We start from the raw sequence: 16,043 nt of genomic DNA on the forward strand, positions 1-16,043 counted from the left end.
CAGTATCTTCCTATACTGCCTTCACCTCACTACAGTACCTTCCTAAACTGACCTCACCCCTCACCTGACTACAGTATCTTCCTCTACTGACCTCACCTCATTACAGTATCTTCCTATACTGACCTCACCTGACTAAAGTATCTTCCTGCACTGACCACACCTGACTACAGTATCTTCTTATACTGACCTCACCTGACTACAGTATCTTCCAGCACTGACCACACCTGACTACAATATCTTCTTATACTGACCTAACCTCACTACAGTACCTTCCTATACTGACCTCCCCTGACTACAGTATCTTCCTATACTGACCTCACCTTACTACAGTATTTTCCTATACTGACCTAACCTCACTACAGTATCTTGATATACTGACTTCAACTTACTACAGTATCTTCCTGCACTGACCACACCTGACTACGGTTATTTTCCTATACTGACTTCACCTGACTACAGTATCTTCCTATAATGACCTCACCTCACTACAGTATCTTCCTACACTGACCTCACCCCTCACCTGACTTCAGTATCTTCCTACACTGAACTCACCCCTCACCTGACTACAGTATGTGCCTACACTGACCTCACCTGACTACAGTATCTTCCTATACTGACCTCACCTGACTACAGTATCTTCCTATACTGACCTCACCTGACTACAGTATCTTCCTATACTGACCTCACCTGACTACAGTATCTTCCTATACTGACCTCACCTGACTACAGTATCTTCCTATACTGACCTCACCTGACTACAGTATCTTTCCATACTGACCTCATCTGACTACAGTATCTTCCTAAACTGACCTCACCCCTCACCTGACTACAGTATCTTCCTATACTGACCTCATCTGACTACAGTATCTTCCTATACTGCCCTCATCTGACTACAGTATCTTCCTATACTGCCCTCACCTGACTACAGTATCTTCCTATACTGACCTCACCTGACTACAATATCTTCCTATACTGACCTCACCTGACTACAGTATCTTCCTATACTGACCTCACCTGACTACAGTATCGTCCTATACTGACCTCACCTCACTACAGTTTTTTTCCTGTATTGACCTCACTTGACTACAGTATCTTCCTACACTGACCTCACCCCTCACATGACTACAGTATCTTCCTATACTGACCTCACCTGACTAGAGTATCTTCCTATACTGCCCTCATCTGACTACAGTATCTTCCTATACTGCCCTCACCTGACTACAGTATCTTCCTATACTGACCTCACCTGACTACAGTATCTTCCTATACTGACCTCACCTGACTACAGTATCTTCCTATACTGACCTCACCTGACTACAGTATCATCCTATACTGACCTCACCTCACTACAGTTTTTTTCCTGTATTGACCTCACTTGACTACAGTATCTGCCTGTACTGACCTCAACTGACTACAATATCTTCCTACACTGAACTCACCCCTCACCTGACTACAGTATGTTCCTACACTGACCTCACCTGACTACAGTATCTTCCTATACTGACCTCACCTGACTACAGTATCTTCCTATACTGCCCTCATCTGACTACAGTATGTTCCTACACTGACCTCACCTGACTACAGTATCATCCTATACTGACCTCACCTCACTACAGTACCTTCCTATACTGACCTCCCCTGACTACAATATCTTCCTATACTGACCTCCCCTGACTACAGTATCTTCCTATACTGACCTCACCTTTCTACAGTACCTTCCTAAACTGACCTCACCTCTCACCTGACTACATTATCTTCCTATACTGACCTCACCTCACTACAGTATTTTCCTATACTGACCTCACCTCACTACAGTATCTTCCTATACTGACTTCACCTTACTACAGTATCTTCCTGCACTGACCACACCTGACTACAGTTATCTTCTTATACTGACCTCACCTGACTACAGTATCTTCCTATACTGACTTCACCTGACTACAGTATCTTCCTATAATGACCTCACCTCACTACAGTATCTTCCTACACTGACCTCACCCCTCACCTGACTACAGTATCTTACTACACTGAACTCACCCCTCACCTGACTACAGTACGTTCCTACACTGACCTCACCTGACTACAGTATCTTCCTATACTGACCTCACCTGACTACAGTATCTTCCTATACTGACCTCACCTGACTACAGTATCTTCCTATTCTGACCTCACCCATCACCTGACTACAGTATCTTCCTATACTGACCTCACCTGACTACAGTATCTTCCTATACTGCCCTCACCAGACTACAGTATCTTCCTATACTGCCCTCACCTGACTACAGTATCTTCCTATACTCCCCTCACCTGACTACAGTATCTTGTTATACTGACCTCACCTGACAACAGTATCTTCCTACACTGACCTCACCTGACTACAATATCGTCCTATATAGACCTCACCTCACTACAGTACCTTCCTATACTGACCTCACCTGACTACAGTATCTTCCTATACTGACCTCACCTGACTACAGTATCTTCCTATACTGACCTCACCTGACTACAGTATCTTTCCATACTGACCTCATCTGACTACAGTATCTTCCTAAACTGACCTCACCCCTCACCTGACTACAGTATCTTCCTATACTGACCTCATCTGACTACAGTATCTTCCTATACTGCCCTCATCTGACTACAGTATCTTCCTATACTGCCCTCACCTGACTACAGTATCTTCCTATACTGACCTCACCTGACTACAATATCTTCCTATACTGACCTCACCTGACTACAGTATCTTCCTAAACTGACCTCACCCCTCACCTGACTACAGTATCTTCCTACACTGACCTCACCCCTCACCTGACTTCAGTATCTTCCTACACTGAACTCACCCCTCACCTGACTACAGTATGTGCCTACACTGACCTCACCTGACTACAGTATCTTCCTATACTGACCTCACCTGACTACAGTATCTTCCTATACTGACCTCACCTGACTACAGTATCTTCCTATACTGACCTCACCTGACTACAGTATCTTCCTATACTGACCTCACCTGACTACAGTATCTTCCTATACTGACCTCACCTGACTACAGTATCTTTCCATACTGACCTCATCTGACTACAGTATCTTCCTAAACTGACCTCACCCCTCACCTGACTACAGTATCTTCCTATACTGACCTCATCTGACTACAGTATCTTCCTATACTGCCCTCATCTGACTACAGTATCTTCCTATACTGCCCTCACCTGACTACAGTATCTTCCTATACTGACCTCACCTGACTACAATATCTTCCTATACTGACCTCACCTGACTACAGTATCTTCCTATACTGACCTCACCTGACTACAGTATCGTCCTATACTGACCTCACCTCACTACAGTTTTTTTCCTGTATTGACCTCACTTGACTACAGTATCTTCCTACACTGACCTCACCCCTCACATGACTACAGTATCTTCCTATACTGACCTCACCTGACTAGAGTATCTTCCTATACTGCCCTCATCTGACTACAGTATCTTCCTATACTGCCCTCACCTGACTACAGTATCTTCCTATACTGACCTCACCTGACTACAGTATCTTCCTATACTGACCTCACCTGACTACAGTATCTTCCTATACTGACCTCACCTGACTACAGTATCATCCTATACTGACCTCACCTCACTACAGTTTTTTTCCTGTATTGACCTCACTTGACTACAGTATCTGCCTGTACTGACCTCAACTGACTACAATATCTTCCTACACTGAACTCACCCCTCACCTGACTACAGTATGTTCCTACACTGACCTCACCTGACTACAGTATCTTCCTATACTGACCTCACCTGACTACAGTATCTTCCTATACTGCCCTCATCTGACTACAGTATGTTCCTACACTGACCTCACCTGACTACAGTATCATCCTATACTGACCTCACCTCACTACAGTACCTTCCTATACTGACCTCCCCTGACTACAATATCTTCCTATACTGACCTCCCCTGACTACAGTATCTTCCTATACTGACCTCACCTTTCTACAGTACCTTCCTAAACTGACCTCACCTCTCACCTGACTACATTATCTTCCTATACTGACCTCACCTCACTACAGTATTTTCCTATACTGACCTCACCTCACTACAGTATCTTCCTATACTGACTTCACCTTACTACAGTATCTTCCTGCACTGACCACACCTGACTACAGTTATCTTCTTATACTGACCTCACCTGACTACAGTATCTTCCTATACTGACTTCACCTGACTACAGTATCTTCCTATAATGACCTCACCTCACTACAGTATCTTCCTACACTGACCTCACCCCTCACCTGACTACAGTATCTTACTACACTGAACTCACCCCTCACCTGACTACAGTACGTTCCTACACTGACCTCACCTGACTACAGTATCTTCCTATACTGACCTCACCTGACTACAGTATCTTCCTATACTGACCTCACCTGACTACAGTATCTTCCTATTCTGACCTCACCCATCACCTGACTACAGTATCTTCCTATACTGACCTCACCTGACTACAGTATCTTCCTATACTGCCCTCACCAGACTACAGTATCTTCCTATACTGCCCTCACCTGACTACAGTATCTTCCTATACTCCCCTCACCTGACTACAGTATCTTGTTATACTGACCTCACCTGACAACAGTATCTTCCTACACTGACCTCACCTGACTACAATATCGTCCTATATAGACCTCACCTCACTACAGTACCTTCCTATACTGACCTCACCTGACTACAGTATCTTCCTGCACTGACCACACCTGACTACAGTATCTTCTTATTCTGACCTCACCTGACTACAGTATCTTCCTGCACTGACCACACCTGACTAGATTATCTTCTTATACTGACCTCACCTGACTACAGTATCTTCCTATACTGACCTCACCTCGCTACAGTACCTTCCTTTACTGACCTCCCCTGACTACAGTATCTTCCTATACTGACCTCCCCTGACTACAGTATCTTCCTATACTGCCTTCACCTCACTACAGTACCTTCCTAAACTGACCTCACCCCTCACCTGACTACAGTATCTTCATATACTGACCTCACCTCATTACAGTATCTTCCTATACTGACCTCACCTGACTAAAGTATCTTCCTGCACTGACCACACCTGACTACAGTATCTTCTTATACTGACCTCACCTGACTACAGTATCTTCCAGCACTGACCACACCTGACTACAGTATCTTCTTATACTGACCTAACCTCACAACAGTACCTTCCTATACTGACCTCACCTTACTACAGTATTTTCCTATACTGACCTCACCTCACTACAGTATCTTGATATACTGACTTCAACTTACTACAGTATCTTCCTGCACTGACCACACCTGACTACAGTTATTTTCCTATACTGACTTCACCTGACTACAGTATCTTCCTATAATGACCTCACCTCACTACAGTATCTTCCTACACTGACCTCACCCCTCACCTGACTTCAGTATCTTCCTACACTGAACTCACCCCTCACCTGACTACAGTATGTGCCTACACTGACCTCACCTGACTACAGTATCTTCCTATACTGACCTCACCTGACTACAGTATCTTCCTATACTGACCTCACCTGACTACAGTATCTTCCTATACTGACCTCACCTGACTACAGTGTCTTTCCATACTGACCTCATCTGACTACAGTATCTTCCTAAACTGACCTCACCCCTCACCTGACTACAGTATCTTCCTATACTGACCTCACCTGACTACAGTATCTTCCTATACTGCCCTCATCTGACTACAGTATCTTCCTATACTGCCCTCACCTGACTACAGTATCTTCCTATACTGACCTCACCTGACTACAATATCTTCCTATACTGACCTCACCTGACTACAGTATCTTCCTATACTGACCTCACCTGACTACAGTATCGTCCTATACTGACCTCACCTCACTACAGTTTTTTTCCTGTATTGACCTCACTTGACTACAGTATCTTCCTAAACTGACCTCACCCCTCACCTGACTACAGTATGTTCCTATACTGACCTCACCTGACTAGAGTATCTTCCTATACTGCCCTCATCTGGCTACAGTATCTTCCTATACTGCCCTCACCTGACTACAGTATCTTCCTATACTGCCCTCACCTGACTACAGTATCTTCCTATACTGACCTCACCTGACTACAGTATCTTCCTATACTGACCTCACCTGACTACAATATCTTCCTATACTGACCTCACCTGACTACAGTATCTTCCTATACTGACCTCACCTCACTACAGTTTTTTTCCTGTATTGACCTCACTTGACTACAGTATCTTCCTAAACTGACCTCACCCCTCACCTGACTACAGTATCTTTCTATACTGACCTCACCTGACTACAGTATCTTCCTATACTGCCCTCGTCTGACTACAGTATCTTCCTATACTGCCCTCACCTGACTACAGTATCTTCCTATACTGACCTCACCTGACTACAATATCTTCCTATACTGACCTCACCTGACTACAGTATCGTCCTATACTGACCTCACCTCACTACAGTTTTTTTCCTGTATTGACCTCACCTGACTACAGTATCTGCCTGTACTGACCTCAACTGACTACAATATCTTCCTACACTGAACTCACCCCTCACCAGACTACAGTATGTTCCTACACTGACCTCACCTGACTACAGTATCTTCCCATACTGACCTCACCTCACTACAGTATCTTCCTATACTGCCCTCATCTGACTACAGTATTTTCCTATACTGCCCTCACCTGACTACAGTATGTTCCTACACTGACCTCACCTGACTACAGTATCTTCCTATACTGACTTCACCTGACTACAGTATCTTCCTATACTGACCTCACCTGACTACAGTATCTTCCTATACTGACTTCACCTGACTACAGTATCTTCCTATACTGACCTCAACTGACTACAACATCATCCTACACTGACCACACGTGACTACAGTATCTTCCTATACTGACCTCAACTGACTACAACATCATCCTACACTGACCACACGTGACTACAGTATCTTCCTATACTGACTTCACCTGACTACAGTATCTTCCTATACTGACCTCACCTGACTACAGTATCTTCCTATACTGACCTCACCTGACTTCAGTATCTTCCTATGCTGTACTGTACTTTCTTACATTAATATTCTATTGTACCTCCTTAACTGACTGCTGTACTGTACCTCCTTATCTGACAGCTGTACTGTACCTCCTTATCTGACAGCTGTACTGTACCTTCTTATCTGATGTTTGACCTAATTACCGTTTTTCTCACACTCACCTGAATCATCTAACCTGCATTCCATACCTACTTATACATTACATAAAATTGACATGTAGGTCCTTATGCAGCCTAATGAATCATATAACTGCTCCATCTCAGTATTCCTTCCTTAAACCTCACAACAGGCTAATCTTTAGTAAATAAACATTAGTCCTTCTCTTCATATTATAAATGAAATATTAGGTGACATATTTATGTGTGCTAAACCGCTGCCCTGAATGCATGATGTGGAGAATCACATAATAATAATAATAATAATAATAATAATAATAATAATAATAATATTATTATTATTATTATTATTATTATTATTATTATTATTATTATTATTATTATTATTTCCATTATGATTAACTCGATTTTAGGGCATTAAAATGAAGCTCTAGTATTTATGTCAGTAAAAAAGTCTCTATAGAAATCCACTATTATTTGTAGGAACATATAAAGCCTAATGAATGTCTCTGAAGGGTGGATCTCCATCAAACTGCGAATCTCCTCCCCTTACTAATAATATGTCACCAAATCTACAGATCACACACTGAGGTCAGGGACAAAGGCTGGGGGCAAAACCAGTTCATCATTCTCACCCCCAGCTGAGCACAGCTACAACATGTTCAGCAGTAGAGGCAGGCCGTTGCAACAAAGGCGTGGGACTAACTACAACAGGGCCGTAGCTAGGGTAGTGCGGCCGGTGCCATCGCGCAGGGCACCACAGGTCAGGTGGCACTTTTGGGCCTGTCAAATTTATGTTTATTATCATTCTCACTTGTAGCTTCCTCTTATTTCATCTCCAGCATCTCCTGGCCTCTCCTATCTCTTACCTGGCCCTTCCCCATGTAGCCATGGCCCTTTTTAGGGTGCATTAAGTCCCTTTGAAAATTGAGGGGGGCGCCAATGCTCTTTCTGGCACAGGGCACCAAAAAATCTAGTTACGGCTCTGAACTACAAGTCCCAGCAGTTTGCCTTAAGCCCGGTCTACACACAACTCAATAGCACAGCTAGCAGACACTCAGCCACCAACACAATAGTACTCTGTATTAGTAGCCACATAATAAGCACATCAATGAATCAAATTCGCCCAACTGCCCTCAGCCATAGGGGAGCATGAGAGGGGTGTATTTTGGGGACACGCGAATTTCCCTCTCAGGCTGCACATTTGTATCTGTCTTTTAGTACTATCATTATAATAATACAGCAAGATTATATTGATTACTCTTACATCGCTCACCCACAACCAAAAGCCTTAACCAATATTTGTATTTTTATTTTTTTTTAACATTACCTATAGGAGAGCGGTAGTATTTATAATTGCAGCAAGATTATTATATATGAAAATAAACAGCATATGAAAAAATATGTCAATATAAAAATATGCATAATATATACTTTCATAAAGGTACATGATAATAGCGATATGGCAATTGTATGTCCAGCTGTTTGACCTATTAATGTTTTATGTAAAATCGTGAGCGCTGCACATGTGTAATGTAATAACAATTATTATGTACAGGTCACACTGCTCCCTACCTTGCACTATTACCACTAACAATAATGGTGACACTTTGTACTGCACAGCAGGGGGGTGACACACCAGCATATACAGAGAGCTCTGCTCCTGGCTATAATCAGTGACTTATATGTAAGGACGTCAGTAATTCATTAGGACAAAGGCGATTATTATAAGGGATAATGCGCCCCCTAAATCATTACTACAATTAGGCATCACCTCATTTTCTGTTACATACGACCAAAGGCTCTTAACTTGTATTAATATAACCATAATTTACAGTATCGGGGTGCACCGTGCACTATGTATAATAACAGGAATATTACATACTGTAGCAGGGTGATGAGAACGGGGAGATGTAATACTTATCCAAATCCAAATAATAATAATTATTATTATTATTATTATTATTAATAGTAGTAGTAGTAGTAGTAGTAGTAGTAGTAGTAGTAGTAGTAGTATTTATTGTAATAATACAACTTCACTATAATGATTGATCAGTTGTGAATTTATATATATTATTTAGGTGCAGTCGAAAACGGCGGGTAGTTGCTGTTATTAATAGCTAGTGTGTATTGTTATTGACTGCTGCTGGTAGTTTGACTGATATTGGTTGCTTAAGAAATGATTTGTGTCTGTAAATGTTATTTATATGCTCTGTATATACTTATGTACATGCTATGTAAATGTTATGTATATGTTAAGTACTGTATATGCTCAGCTAATTACACGTTATGTATATGCTATGTATATGCTATGTTCCTACAATGTATAGTTAATTATGTATGTACATGCTATATCTAGATAGTTATGTATATGTTATGTACAGTTAGTTATGTACATGCTATGCATAGTTTATGCATATGCTATGTCCCTGTTATGTATAGTTAATTATGTACATGCCATGTGCCTGCTATGTATAGTTAGTTATGTACGTGCCATGTGCATGCTATGTATAGTTAGTTATGTATATGTCATGTGCCTGCTATGTATAGTTAGTTAAGTATATGCCATGTGCCTGCTATGTATGGTTAGTTATGTATAGTTGGTTATGTGCATGCTATGTATAGTTAGCTATGTATATGCCATGTGCATGCTATGTATAGTTAGCTATGTATATGCCATGTGCATGCTATGTATAGTTAGTTCTGTATATGCCATGTGCATGCTATTTATTTTATTATGTTATTAACAGTTTCTTATATAGCGCAGCATATTCCGTTGCGCTTTACAATTGGATGCTATGTGTAGTTAGTTCTGTATATGCCATGTGCCTGCTATGTATAGTTGATTATGTATATGCTATGTATAGTTAGTTCTGTATATGCTATGTATATGCTATGTATAGTTGGTTATGTATATGCTATGTGTATGCTATGTATAGTTGGTTATGTATATGCTATATATAGTTGGTTATGTATATGCTATGTATATGCTATGTATATGCTATGTACAGTTGGTTATACATATGTTATGTATATTCTATGTATAGTTGGTTATGTATATGCTATGTATATGCTATGTATAGTTGGTTATGTACAGTATATGCTATGTATATGCTATGTATAGTTGATTATGTATATGCTATGTAAAGTTAGTTATGTATATGCTATGTATATGCTATGTATAGTTGGTTATGTATATGCTAGGTACATGCTATGTATAGTTTTATATATATATATATATATATATATATATATGCTAAATAAATGCTAAATATAGTAAGTTATGTATATGCTATGTATAGTTGGTTATGTATATGCTATGTATAGTTGGTTATGTATTTGCTAGGTACATGCTATGTATAGTTTTATATATATATATATATATATATATATATATGCTATATAAATGCTAAATATAGTTGGTTATGTATATGCTATGTATATGCTATGTATAGTTGGTTATGTATATGCTATGTATATGCTATGTATAGTTGGTTATGTATATGCTATGTATATGCTATGTATAGTTAGTTCTGTATATGCTATGTATATGCTATGTATAGTTGGTTATGTATATGCTATGTGTATGCTATGTATATGTTATGTATATGCTATATATAGTTGGTTATGTATATGCTATGTATATGCTATGTATATGCTATGTACAGTTGGTTATACATATGTTATGTATATTCTATGTATAGTTGGTTATGTATATGCTATGTATATGCTATGTATAGTTGGTTATGTACAGTATATGCTATGTATATGCTATGTATAGTTGATTATGTATATGCTATGTATATGCTATGTAAAGTTAGTTATGTATATGCTATGTATATGCTATGTATAGTTGGTTATGTATATGCTAGGTACATGCTATGTATAGTTTTATATATATATATATATATGCTAAATAAATGCTAAATATAGTAAGTTATGTATATGCTATGTATAGTTGGTTATGTATATGCTATGTATAGTTGGTTATGTATTTGCTAGGTACATGCTATGTATAGTTTTATATATATATATATATATATATATGCTATATAAATGCTAAATATAGTTGGTTATGTATATGCTATGTATATGCTATGTACACGCTATATATAGTTAGTTATGTATATGCTATGTATAGTTGGTTATGTAAAGTTTATGCTATGTATATGCTATGTATAGTTAGATATGTATATGCTATGTAAATGCTAAATATAGTTAGTTATGTACAGGGTTGGACTGGCCCACAGGGGTACAGGGGAAATCCCCAGTGGGCCCCACCTCCCTTTCTAATGTCAGGTTGAATTATGCATTGTTACTCTATTACAGAGTCAGTAACCTGGGAGAGCAGGAACATGGATGAACAGACCATGCACTGTAGTCTCCATGTTGTCCTCTATAATGTTTAGCCAATCCTTTGTGGTGGCTGGCCACACCAATCTGGAGGCTGGCCACACCCTTTAAGTCTGGGCCCCTACCACTGTCTTCCTCCGGTGGGCCTTTCATGCCCCAGTCTGAGACTGGTTATGTATATGCCATGTACTGTATATGTATGTATATGCTATGTATAGTTGGTTATGTACTGTATATGCTATGTATAGTTAGCTATGTATATGCCATGTGCCTGCTCTGTATAGTTAGGTATGTATATGATATGTGCATGCTATGTATAGGTAGCTATGTATATGCCATGTGCATGCTATGTATAGTTGGTTATGTATATGCTATTTAAAGTCGGTTATGTATATACTGTGTATAGTTGGTTATGTATATGCTATATATATGCTATATACAGAATAGTTATGTATATGCTATGTATAGTTGGTTACGTACAGTATATGCTATGTATATGCTATGTATAGTTAGATATGTATATGCTATGTAAATGCTAAATATAGTAAGTTATGTATATGCCATGTATATGTATGTATATGCTATGTATAGTTGGTTATGTATATGCTATGTACATGCTATATATAGTTAGTTATGTATATGCAATGTATAGTTGGTTATGTACAGTATATGCTATGCATATGCTATGTATAATTAGATATGTATATGCTACTGTATGTAAATGCTAAATATAATTAGTTATGTATATGCCATGTATATGTATGTATATGCTAGGTATATGCTCTGTATAGTTAGTTCTGTATATGCCATGTACATGTATGTATATGCTATGTATAGTTGGTTATGTATATGCTCTGTATAGTTACTTCTGTATATGCTATGTATATGCTATGTACAGTTAGTTATGTGTATGCTATGTATAGTTGGTTATATACAGTATATGCTAAATATAGTTAGTTATGTATATGCTATGTATAGTTGGTTATGTATATGCTATGTACATGCTATATATAGTTAGTTATGTATATGCTATGTATAGTTGGTTATGTACAGTATATGCTATGCATATGCTATGTATAATTAGATATGTATATGCTACTGTATGTAAATGCTAAATATAGTTAGTTCTGTATATGCCATGTATAGGCTATGTATAGTTGGTTATGTATATGCTATGTACAGTTAGTTATGTATATATGCTATGTACTGTTGGTTATGTACAGTATATGCTAAATATAGTTAGTTATGTATATGCCATGTATACTTGGTTATGTGCATGCTATGTATAGTTAGCTATGTATATGCCATGTGCATGCTCTGTATAGTTAGTTCTCTATATGCTATGTGCATGCTATGTATAGTTGGTTATGTATATGCAAATGCTAAATATAGTAAGTTATGTATAATTATTTATTTATTACCAGTTATTTATATAGCGCACACATATTCTGCAGCACTTTACAGAGAATATTTGGCCACTAAAATCAGTCCCTGCCTCAGTGGAGCTTACAATCTAAATTCCCTATCACATATGCACACACATACACACTAGGGTTAATTTTTGTTGGGAGCCAATTAATCTACCAATATATTTTTTGGAGTGTGAGAGGAAACTGGAGTACCTGGAGGAAACTCACGCAAGCACAGGGAGAATATACAAACTCTGTACAGGTAGGACCATGGTGGGAATCGAACCCATGACCTCAGTGCGGTGAGGCAGTAACGCTAACCATTACACCGTCTGTGTATATGTATATATATGCTATGTATAGTTGGTTATGTGTATGCTATGTATAGTTGGTTATGTATATGCTATATAAAGTTAGTTATGTATATGCTATGTATATGCTATGTATATGCTATGTATAGTTGGTTATGTATACGCTATGTACATGCTATATATAGTTAGTTATGTATATGCAATGTATAGTTGGTTATGTACAGTATATGCTATGCATATGCTATGTATAATTAGATATGTATATGCTACTGTATGTAAATGCTAAATATAATTAGTTATGTATATGCCATGTATATGTATGTATATGCTAGGTATATGCTCTGTATAGTTAGTTCTGTATATGCCATGTATATGTATGTATATGCTATGTATAGTTGGTTATGTATATGCTCTGTATAGTTACTTCTGTATATGCTATGTATATGCTATGTACAGTTAGTTATGTGTATGCTATGTATAGTTGGTTATATACAGTATATGCTAAATATAGTTAGTTATGTATATGCTATGTATAGTTGGTTATGTATATGCTATGTACATGCTATATATAGTTAGTTATGTATATGCTATGTATAGTTGGTTATGTACAGTATATGCTATGCATATGCTATGTATAATTAGATATGTATATGCTACTGTATGTAAATGCTAAATATAGTTAGTTCTGTATATGCCATGTATAGGCTATGTATAGTTGGTTATGTATATGCTATGTACAGTTAGTTATGTATATATGCTATGTACTGTTGGTTATGTACAGTATATGCTAAATATAGTTAGTTATGTATATGCCATGTATAGTTGGTTATGTGCATGCTATGTATAGTTAGCTATGTATATGCCATGTGCATGCTATGTATAGTTAGCTATGTATATGCCATGTGCATGCTCTGTATAGTTAGTTCTCTATATGCTATGTATAGTTGGTTATGTATATGCAAATGCTAAATATAGTAAGTTATGTATAATTATTTATTTATTACCAGTTATTTATATAGCGCACACATATTCTGCAGCACTTTACAGAGAATATTTGGCCACTAAAATCAGTCCCTGCCTCAGTGGAGCTTACAATCTAAATTCCCTATCACATATGCACACACATACACACTAGGGTTAATTTTTGTTGGGAGCCAATTAATCTACCAATATATTTTTTGGAGTGTGAGAGGAAACCGGAGTACCTGGAGGAAACCCACGCAAGCACAGGGAGAATATACAAACTCTGTACAGGTAGGACCATGGTGGGAATCGAACCCATGACCTCAGTGCGGTGAGGCAGTAACGCTAACCATTACACCGTCTGTGTATATGTATATATATGCTATGTATAGTTGGTTATGTGTATGCTATGTATAGTTGGTTATGTGTATGCTATGTATAGTTGGTTATGTATATGCTATATAAAGTTAGTTATGTATATGCTATGTATATGCTATGTATATGCTATGTAAATGCTAAATATAGTAAGTTATGTATATGCCATGTACATGTATGTATATGCCATGTATAGTTGGTTATGTATATGCTATGTATAGTTGGTTATGTATATGCTATGTACATGCTATATATAGTTAGTTATGTATATGCTATGTAAATGCTAAATATAGTAAGTTATGAATATGCCATGTACATCTATGTATATGCCATGTATAGTTGGTTATGTATATGCTATGTATAGTTGATTATGTATATGCTATGTGCATGCTCTGTATAGTTAGTTATGTATGTGTCATGTTTATGTATATGCTATGTACATGCTATGTATAGTTCGTTAGGTATATGATATGTACATAATATGTATAGTCAGTTATATATTTGCTGTGGAACACGTTGAACTGGGTTAGGGTACGTTATCGGGTCATCAATCTCATGTCAGGTATGAAAGGAAATGCATTCACTGGATTGTGTTTTATTCCAGCTCTTTGCTCCTTTATATAGAGCAGTGGGCTTTATTTACTTTGGGTTCTTTCAGCCGAGCTGGACACAAGGAGAGAAGCCCCCTGTGTGCCCCCGGTCAGTGCTGAGTCTCCTGGCCCCCAGTTCTCCCCATTGTCCTATTCAGCAGCAGGTCCCAAGGGACACATTCCTGCAGCCTGCAGCCCTCCCCAGGTAACCAGCACTTGGAGAGCTCCCCGTATATATCTGCAGTACAGCATGTTGTATACATATACAGCTCTATGGGGAGAGGCCCATTACTTACACACATACACACACCCTATGGGGTTCCCTTATGTACCTATATATACATATATAGCCCTATAAAGAGATGCCCCTTTATATATTTTATATACATATACAGCCCTATATGGAGAGGTCCTGTATATTTATTTATACATGCACAGTTCTATTGGGAGAGGTTACCTTATATATCTATATATACACCCGTATGTTGAGTGCTCCCCTTATATATCTATATATAAATCCCTATGGGGAAAGCTCCTCTTATATATTTCTATATACATTTACAGTCCTATGGGGAGAGCTCTATCTATCTATCTATCTATCTATCTATCTATCTATCTATCTATCTATCTATCTATCTATCCTATCTATCCTATCTATCTACCTAAATATAAAATAATATTTGTATTCCCATCATTTGTTTTTTTTATATTTTCATGGTCATTATTAGAGTGTTAATAATATAATTACACTGTAACCCGACATCCTGGATGACTGTTATTATGTAATGCAATTAATACGTCAATAACATGGGTGAAAACCTGAA

The sequence above is a fragment of the Taudactylus pleione genome, unplaced genomic scaffold (assembly GCF_031769625.1).
Source record: "Taudactylus pleione unplaced genomic scaffold, aTauple2 ptg000519l, whole genome shotgun sequence".
Lineage (NCBI taxonomy): Eukaryota > Metazoa > Chordata > Amphibia > Anura > Myobatrachidae > Taudactylus > Taudactylus pleione.